This window comes from Nerophis lumbriciformis, linkage group LG12 (genome assembly GCF_033978685.3).
Source record: "Nerophis lumbriciformis linkage group LG12, RoL_Nlum_v2.1, whole genome shotgun sequence".
Taxonomy (NCBI): Eukaryota; Metazoa; Chordata; class Actinopteri; order Syngnathiformes; family Syngnathidae; genus Nerophis; species Nerophis lumbriciformis.
The window spans coordinates 19,636,448-19,643,904 of record NC_084559.2 but is presented as its reverse complement, the minus strand read 5'-3'; positions in this window follow the sequence as shown (position 1 = coordinate 19,643,904).

The window sequence follows — 7,457 nt, the reverse complement described above, 5'->3', positions numbered from 1 at the left end:
ACATTTGTAATAGTACGTCATAGTTGTTACAGCACTGTTGTAATAGCTGTTACAGCACAAAGAGCAATACATTCAACCAAAGTGCACTTCTGAGCTCTGACTTGAATGCAAAAGTTTGCTGTTGAAATCATGACAATGCAGTTTTACATGAAATGAATGAACTGTGACTGTTTTAATAGCTGTGATTGCTTTTCTAACAATTGTCTTTTTTCAAATGTGTCTTTATTTCAACCTCAGGAATTATTATATATTGTAAGAAGAGCAAAGGGACATTTCACTTGGTCAGGACTGTGATGTTTATCATAATTAATGCTGTTTTACTCCGCACAATGACTTAGTGTTTGAACAAATGTACGACCTCACTGAGAGTCAAAACGTACTTCATGAAGTTTTTCGGGGTTTCCTACGTATTGCTTTTCCGTTGCAGCTTTAATAATTGCAAATATGAATGAAATGCACTATGAATATTTTTGCTTGAGTGAGTTACTCCACCCTCGCTAAATATGCATTCCTAACTACTCAAATAGTCCAATTGTAATCCTCATCAGGTGTTTGTTCATCTGATTGGAATACTGCTGTATGTTGAGTATTTTCTATTTCAAAGTTCAACACATAAAGTATTTCTTACTGTGTTGCATATTGAGTTTGTGTTCTTTTGTTCATTGTGTGTGATTTTTTTTTTTTTTTTTTTTTGTGGCATAATCATCAAAATATTGGAACCATTTCAGTTTCCATAATGCAGTGAACCTGATCCCAGTTCTGAAGTTCATGTCACCGTTGAGAACCTGAAGAATCGATTGGAAACTGACACTAGCCTGGCACTTAATAGTACAATTTGATCTATTTCTCTATGACATCCGACTACAGTAGGCGATTATTAGGCTTTTATATTTACCGTATTTTTCGGACTATGAGTCGCAGTTTTTTTCGTAGTTTGGTGCGACTTATACTCAGGAGCGACTTATGTGTGAAATTATTAACACATTACCGTAAAATATCAAATATTATTTAGCTCATTCACGTAAGAGACTAGACGTATAAGATTTCATGGGATTTAGCGATTAGGAGTGACAGATTGTTTGGTAAACGTATAGCATGTTCTATATGTTATAGTTATTTGAATGACTCTTACCATAACATGTTACATTAACATACCAGGCACGTTCTCAGTTGGTTATTTATGCCTCATATAACGTACACTTATTCAGCCTGTTGTTCACTATTCTTTATTTATTTCAAATTGCCTTACAAATGTCTATTCTTGGTGTTGGGTTTTATCAAATACATTTCCCCCAAAAATGCGACTTATACTCCAGTGGGACTTGTATATGTTTTTTCCCTTCTTTATTATGCATTTTCAGCCGGTGCGACTTATATTTCGAAAGATGCGGTATATACTTTTATACTATTTCTCTATGACATCCGACTACAGTAGGTGATTATTAGGCTTTTATACTTATATACTTTTATACGCGATGAGGTGGCGACTTGTCCAGGGTGTACCCCGCCTTCCGCCCGATTGTAGCTGAGATAGGCTCCAGCGCCCCCCGCGACCCCAAAAAGGGAAAAAGCGGTAGAAAATGGATGGGATGGATGTCTATGACATCAGACTACAGTAGGCCATTATTAGGCTTTTATACTTATATACTTGTATCCGAGGGTCCTGGGTTCGCCTATACCAGGGATCGGCAACCTTTACCAGTCAAAGAGCCATTTTGACCAGTTTCACAAATTAAAGATAACAATGGGAGCCACAAACATTTTTGATATGTGAGGGAGCAGGGTTGGGGTAGGGGCGGGGTTTGGTGGTAGCAAGGATGTATAATGTAGCCCGGAAGAGTCAGGGCTGCATGGGATTCTGGGTATTTGTTCTGTTGTGTTTATGTTGTGTTAAGGTGCAGATGTTCTCCCGAAATGTGTTTGTCATTCTTGTTTGGTTTTGGTTCAAAGTGTAGCGCATTATTAGTAAGAGTGTTAAAGTTGTTTTATATGGTCACCGTCAGTGTAACCTGTGTGGCTGTTGAGCAAGTATGCCTTGCTGTCACGTACTTGTGCAAGCGGATGAGGCATACTTTATAACAATGGGTTGGGCTGGCACGCTGTTAATGCAGCTTGCCGAGGGCGCTAAATGCTGCAACATCATGGCACGCCCTTATAATAACTGCAAGGGTGAATATCGGAGAATGTTAATCCTGGGAGTTTTCTGCGGGAGGCATTGAAATCCGGAAGTCTCCCGGGAAAATCGGGGGGTTGGCAAGTAAGCTGCCGAGCCGCATCAGAGTGATCAAAGAGCCGCATGCGGCTCCGGAGCTGCGGGTTGCCGACCCTTGGCCTATACTGTGTACTTATCTAATAAAATAATAAACGGGAGACATTAGAGCAGGTCCGGCTTAGTGGCCACATGCGTGGACAGCACCCTTTAGCTCTTATTTCCAAAATTGTGTACACTACTGAATTGGGGTCTTATGGCCACTTATGTGGACACTTATACTGCCATCTGGTGGTGTCAGAAGAGTATAACATACAATGGAATTTGGGGGGGGGGAGTGTAAAAATAAGAATTAGCATGTCACTAAACATGAAGTACATGTTTGTTTCTTATGGACTTAAGTACATCATATCAAAAGATGATTCTTAGTTTTTATTCTAATTAGGGTCCAATAAGCCCAAATAGCAAAGAGAAATTAAAAAAAAGCATGGAAAAAAACAGCTTGGGCCTTAAGAGGTTTTTAATGTTAACTTTTTGTCAGGTTCAAGCACTGATGACATCTATTAATCAGACAAGAAGCAAGGAATCAATCAGACACAGAGTTCAATTTAGCTCATGCGGAGAACGCATGGAGCTGAACACTTAGTCACAGTCTCGCCCTACGCTCTAAGGTTCAGCTCCTGCGTGCCTCTATTTATTCAGGAGTTCCATAGTCAACAACACTAAGGCTGCCTCTAAAAGAAGTGGTCACATATATTATGCAAAGCATGTCCAGGACGCACAATACGTGACGGAATGTGCTGGGGGCCTTGTAATTTCGCCTTGTCCCCGCTTCGTCTGCGTGTTGGCATCTTATCTTCGTTGAGGTCCTTGAAGTCTCTGCTTCGTCTGCGTGCTGTCATCTTATCTTCGTTGAGGTCGTTGAAGTCCTTGGCTGTTAGCGGGCTAAAACAAAGATAACATCTATGGCTGAGGTCACCCCTCAGACAAGAAGTCTGCACAGATTAGACAAGTCCAACTTGAGCACAATAGCTAAATAACTAAAGCAGCAGACTTTACGCATACTCAAGTTAGTGTGATAATATATACATAATTATTCTAACTTTTTTTTCTTTTTTTTTTTTTTCTTGTCCATGTTTGAATATATTTGGTACACATACTAAGTACTTTCTTAAAGGTACAGTACTCATTCATACGCTGCTTACCAGAGGTGGGACCAAGTCATTGTTTTGCAAGTCACAAGTAAGTCTCAAGTCTTTGCCCTCAAGTCCGAGTCAAGTCCCGAGTCAAGACAGGCAAGCCCCGAGTCAAGTCCAAAGTCAAGACTGGAAAGTCTCAAGTCAAGTCCTAAGTCCTGCATTTTGAGTTTCGAGTCCTTTCAAGTCCTTTTAACCACAGACTAATATATTAACACAGATTGTGTATGCTTTTCAAACGCTGTATTTATTTATTAAAACAAGTGCATTTTAAATTGCAGGAAAGAAAATTGTGCTGACATAGCACTTTATAATAGCACTATTAACCAGTCATTTTAAACATTAACTCATTCCTTTACAGAACAAACACATTGAAAAATAAAGTGCAAATGTACTTATTTGTACAAAAGTGTTAACATTGAAAAAACATGACATATACGTGAACATAACAAAAAAGTTGTACTTTTTATATGTCAGGGCCCTATGCTGCATTGCATTTGCAAAAGACCAAATTAGCCAAGAGTCTGTCAGTCATTTGTGCACGATGGGGGCGTAGTATGATGCCACCATGGCTGAAAACTCGCTCCACTGGAGCACTGGAGGCAGGCACTGCCAAGACTCTCATGGCCACTCGGAACAGTGAAGGAAGAGTCTTCATGTTCAATGCCCAGAACAAAAGGGGGGAGAGAGTTGTTTTGGGTTGGTGCACTACTTGTAAGTGTATCTTGTGTTTTTTATGTTGATTTAATTAAAAAAAGAAAAGAAAAAAAAGTATTTCTTGTGCGGCCCGATACCAATCGATCCACGGACCAGTACCGGGCCGCGGCCCGGTGGTTGGGGACCACTGAGGTAAACAACCAACAGTATGTCAGAAAGCTAGCTAAAACGGTACACATATTCATAATATAGTATACATTTTAACTGACCTTTATTTTACTATTTTTGTCTTTTTTTAGGTGGCTAAAATACGCGGTGCTGCTGACCGCCGTCTAACGTTACGTGTGATATATTGACTAACGTAACCCTGCTTAAAAAAAATCACTGAACAAAAAGTATGAATAAGGTAGTGAACTGCAACAGATTCCTGTGTTTGCAATAACGTTATAACGTTAGCAGTGAGTTTACAGCCTCACTGATTTAACTACACAGCAAATAAAAGTCACGTTACTTAGCCAATAAACGTTATCTTACATTCAAAACTTACCGTTCTTTGTGCAACTTCAAATGCCGGACGAAGTTGGAAGTTGTTGCCTCTCCATCAGTAATTTTCGAACCGCATGTGTTGCATACTGCAAACCGTTTTGTGTTGACCACCTCGTAATTTTTATACCCAAACAAAATTATTTTAGGTATCATTTTTTGTTCACTGGCGTGTGGTTTGGACATGTCTTCTTCGTTGGTTGTCCTGCAATTTGATTGGATGAATGCTGTGTGATGAAAACAAAGTAGATCTAATTTGATTGGCTGTTGTACTGAGAGCACACCAGCTGACACACGCAACGCTGATAGACAAGTACACAATGATAAATACGGAGCGCTCCCGAATAACTTTTTCATCTTTGGGTTTTGGGGAAAGTAGCAAGTCATGTCAAGTCATGTCAATTCAAAAGGCTCAAGTCCAAGTGAAGTCACAAGTCATTGATGTTAAAGTCTAAGTCGAGTTGCAAGTCTTTTTACATTTTGTCAAGTCGAGTCTAAAGTCATCAAATTCATGACTCGAGTCTGACTCGAGTCCAAGTCATGTGACTCGAGTCCACACCTCTGCTGCTTACTAGGAGACCGACCAGAGACTTATTTTACTCAGTGGAGTACTATAAAGGTTGTGTTTGTGTACATTGTGTCTCTGATAGTACAAAGTATTACAAATGATGTACTGTAATATATTTTAATGGATAGAGAGAACAACATCAGCAGGGATCAAATACTTCTTGTCCAGAAAGTGAATGCAGAAAAAAATCATAAATGTAAGAGAGGATAATGCTTGTTTAATATTGTGTGTTAATTATGTGTAATATTGTGTATTTGTGAAATATTGTGTTATTAATGTGTAATAATGTATGTGGTGTGTAATATTGTGTATTATTTGTGTAGGATTAATGGATTATTATTTATGTGTAATATTGTGTGTTATTTATGTGTAATATTGTGTGTTCTTTATTGTAATATTGTGTGTTATTTATGTGTAATATTGTGTTATTAAGATGTAATGTTGTGTGTAATATTGTGTATTATTTACGTGTAATGTGTGTTATTTATGTGTAATATTGTGTGTTATTTATGTGTAATATTGTGTTATTACAGTGTAATATCGTGTGTTGTGTGTAATATTGTGTGTTTTATTTATGTGTAATGTGTTATTTATGTGTAACATTGTGTTATTCATCCATAATATTGTGTGTTATTTAAGTGTAATATTGTGTTAAAAATGTGCAATATTGTGTGTTTTGTGTAATATTGTGTTATGTGTAATATTGTGTGTTATTTATGTGTAATGTGTGTTACGAATGTGTAATATTGTGTTAATTATGTGCAATATTGTATTATTTATGTGTAATATTGTGTGTTATTTACGTGTAATATTGTGTATTATTTATGTGTAATATTGTGTGTTATTTATGTGTAATATTGTGTTATTAATGTGTAATATTGTGTGTTATTTATGTGTAATATTGTGTTATTAATGTCTAATATTGTGTGTTATTAATGTGTAATATTGTGTGTTATTTACGTGTAATATTGTGTTATTTACGTGTAATATTGTGTTATTCATGTGTAATATTGTGTATTATGTTTGTGTAATATTGTGTGTTATTTATCTGTGTAAATATAAAAAATGTTGTTTGTTTATGTGTAATATTGTGTTAAATATGTGTAATATTGTGTGTTGTGTGTAATATTGTGTATTATTTTTGTGTAATATTGTGTGTTATTTATAAGTAATATTGTGTTATTAATGTGTAATATTGTGTGTTGTATGTAATATTGTGTATTATTTATGTGTAATGTGTGTTATTTATGTGTAATATTGTGTGTTATTTATGTGTAATATTGTGTTATTTATGTGTAATATTGTGTATTTTTAATGTGTAATATTGTGTTAAAAATGTGTAATATTGTGTGTTGTGTGTAATATTGTGTATTATTTATGAGTAATATTGTGTGTTATTATGTGTAATATGTGTGTTATTTATGTCTAATATTGTGCTATTCATGTGTAATATTGTGTTATTCATGTGTAATATTGTGTAATATTGTGTTATATATCTGTAATTGTGTGTGTTATTAATGTGTAATATTGTGTTAATAATGTGTAATATTGTGTGTTGTGTGTAATATTGTGTATTATTTATGTGTAATATTGTGTGTTATTTATGTGTAATATTGTGTTATTGATGATTTTTTAATGTTAACTCAACACACCTCCTTCCACAACGCCACACTCCCCTACGTCACAGCCCTACGGCAAGTCTGGAGGGACAAAACTCCTCCACCTTACACAACACTCTCCGGTAACTTGGGACACCCTGAACTGTTTTGTTACATACTTGTATACTATTTCTTTATGGCATCACACTACACTTGGAGATTATTAGGCTTTTATACTTATATACTTTTATACTATTTCTGTATGGCATCACACTACAGTAGGCGATTATTAGGCTTTTATACTTATCGTTATCCCCCCAAAATCCCAGTATTGACTGTTGTGATTAGCTATACACGAGAAGTATTGTAGACTAATCTGGATAATAACTGGAGGTAGAAAACTCTTATTTCTCAGTTTAGCCCGGGAGCTCTTTATCTATTTTACCTCTTGGTCGAACACCGGCATTTCCCTCTACTTCCGGTTAGTGAAGCCAATACATCCTGTTACAGCAGTAAGGATACAGACTTTCACAATAATGGTTTAAGCAGTAAACATTACATTGACTTTAGGAGAAAATGTAAAAGTAAAGTAACAAGATTCCCTATGTTCGGTCACGAGAAAAAAATACCCTTTGAATTGACTTTGTGGCTTTTTAAAAAAACAATATTTCTTCACCTGACTTGGC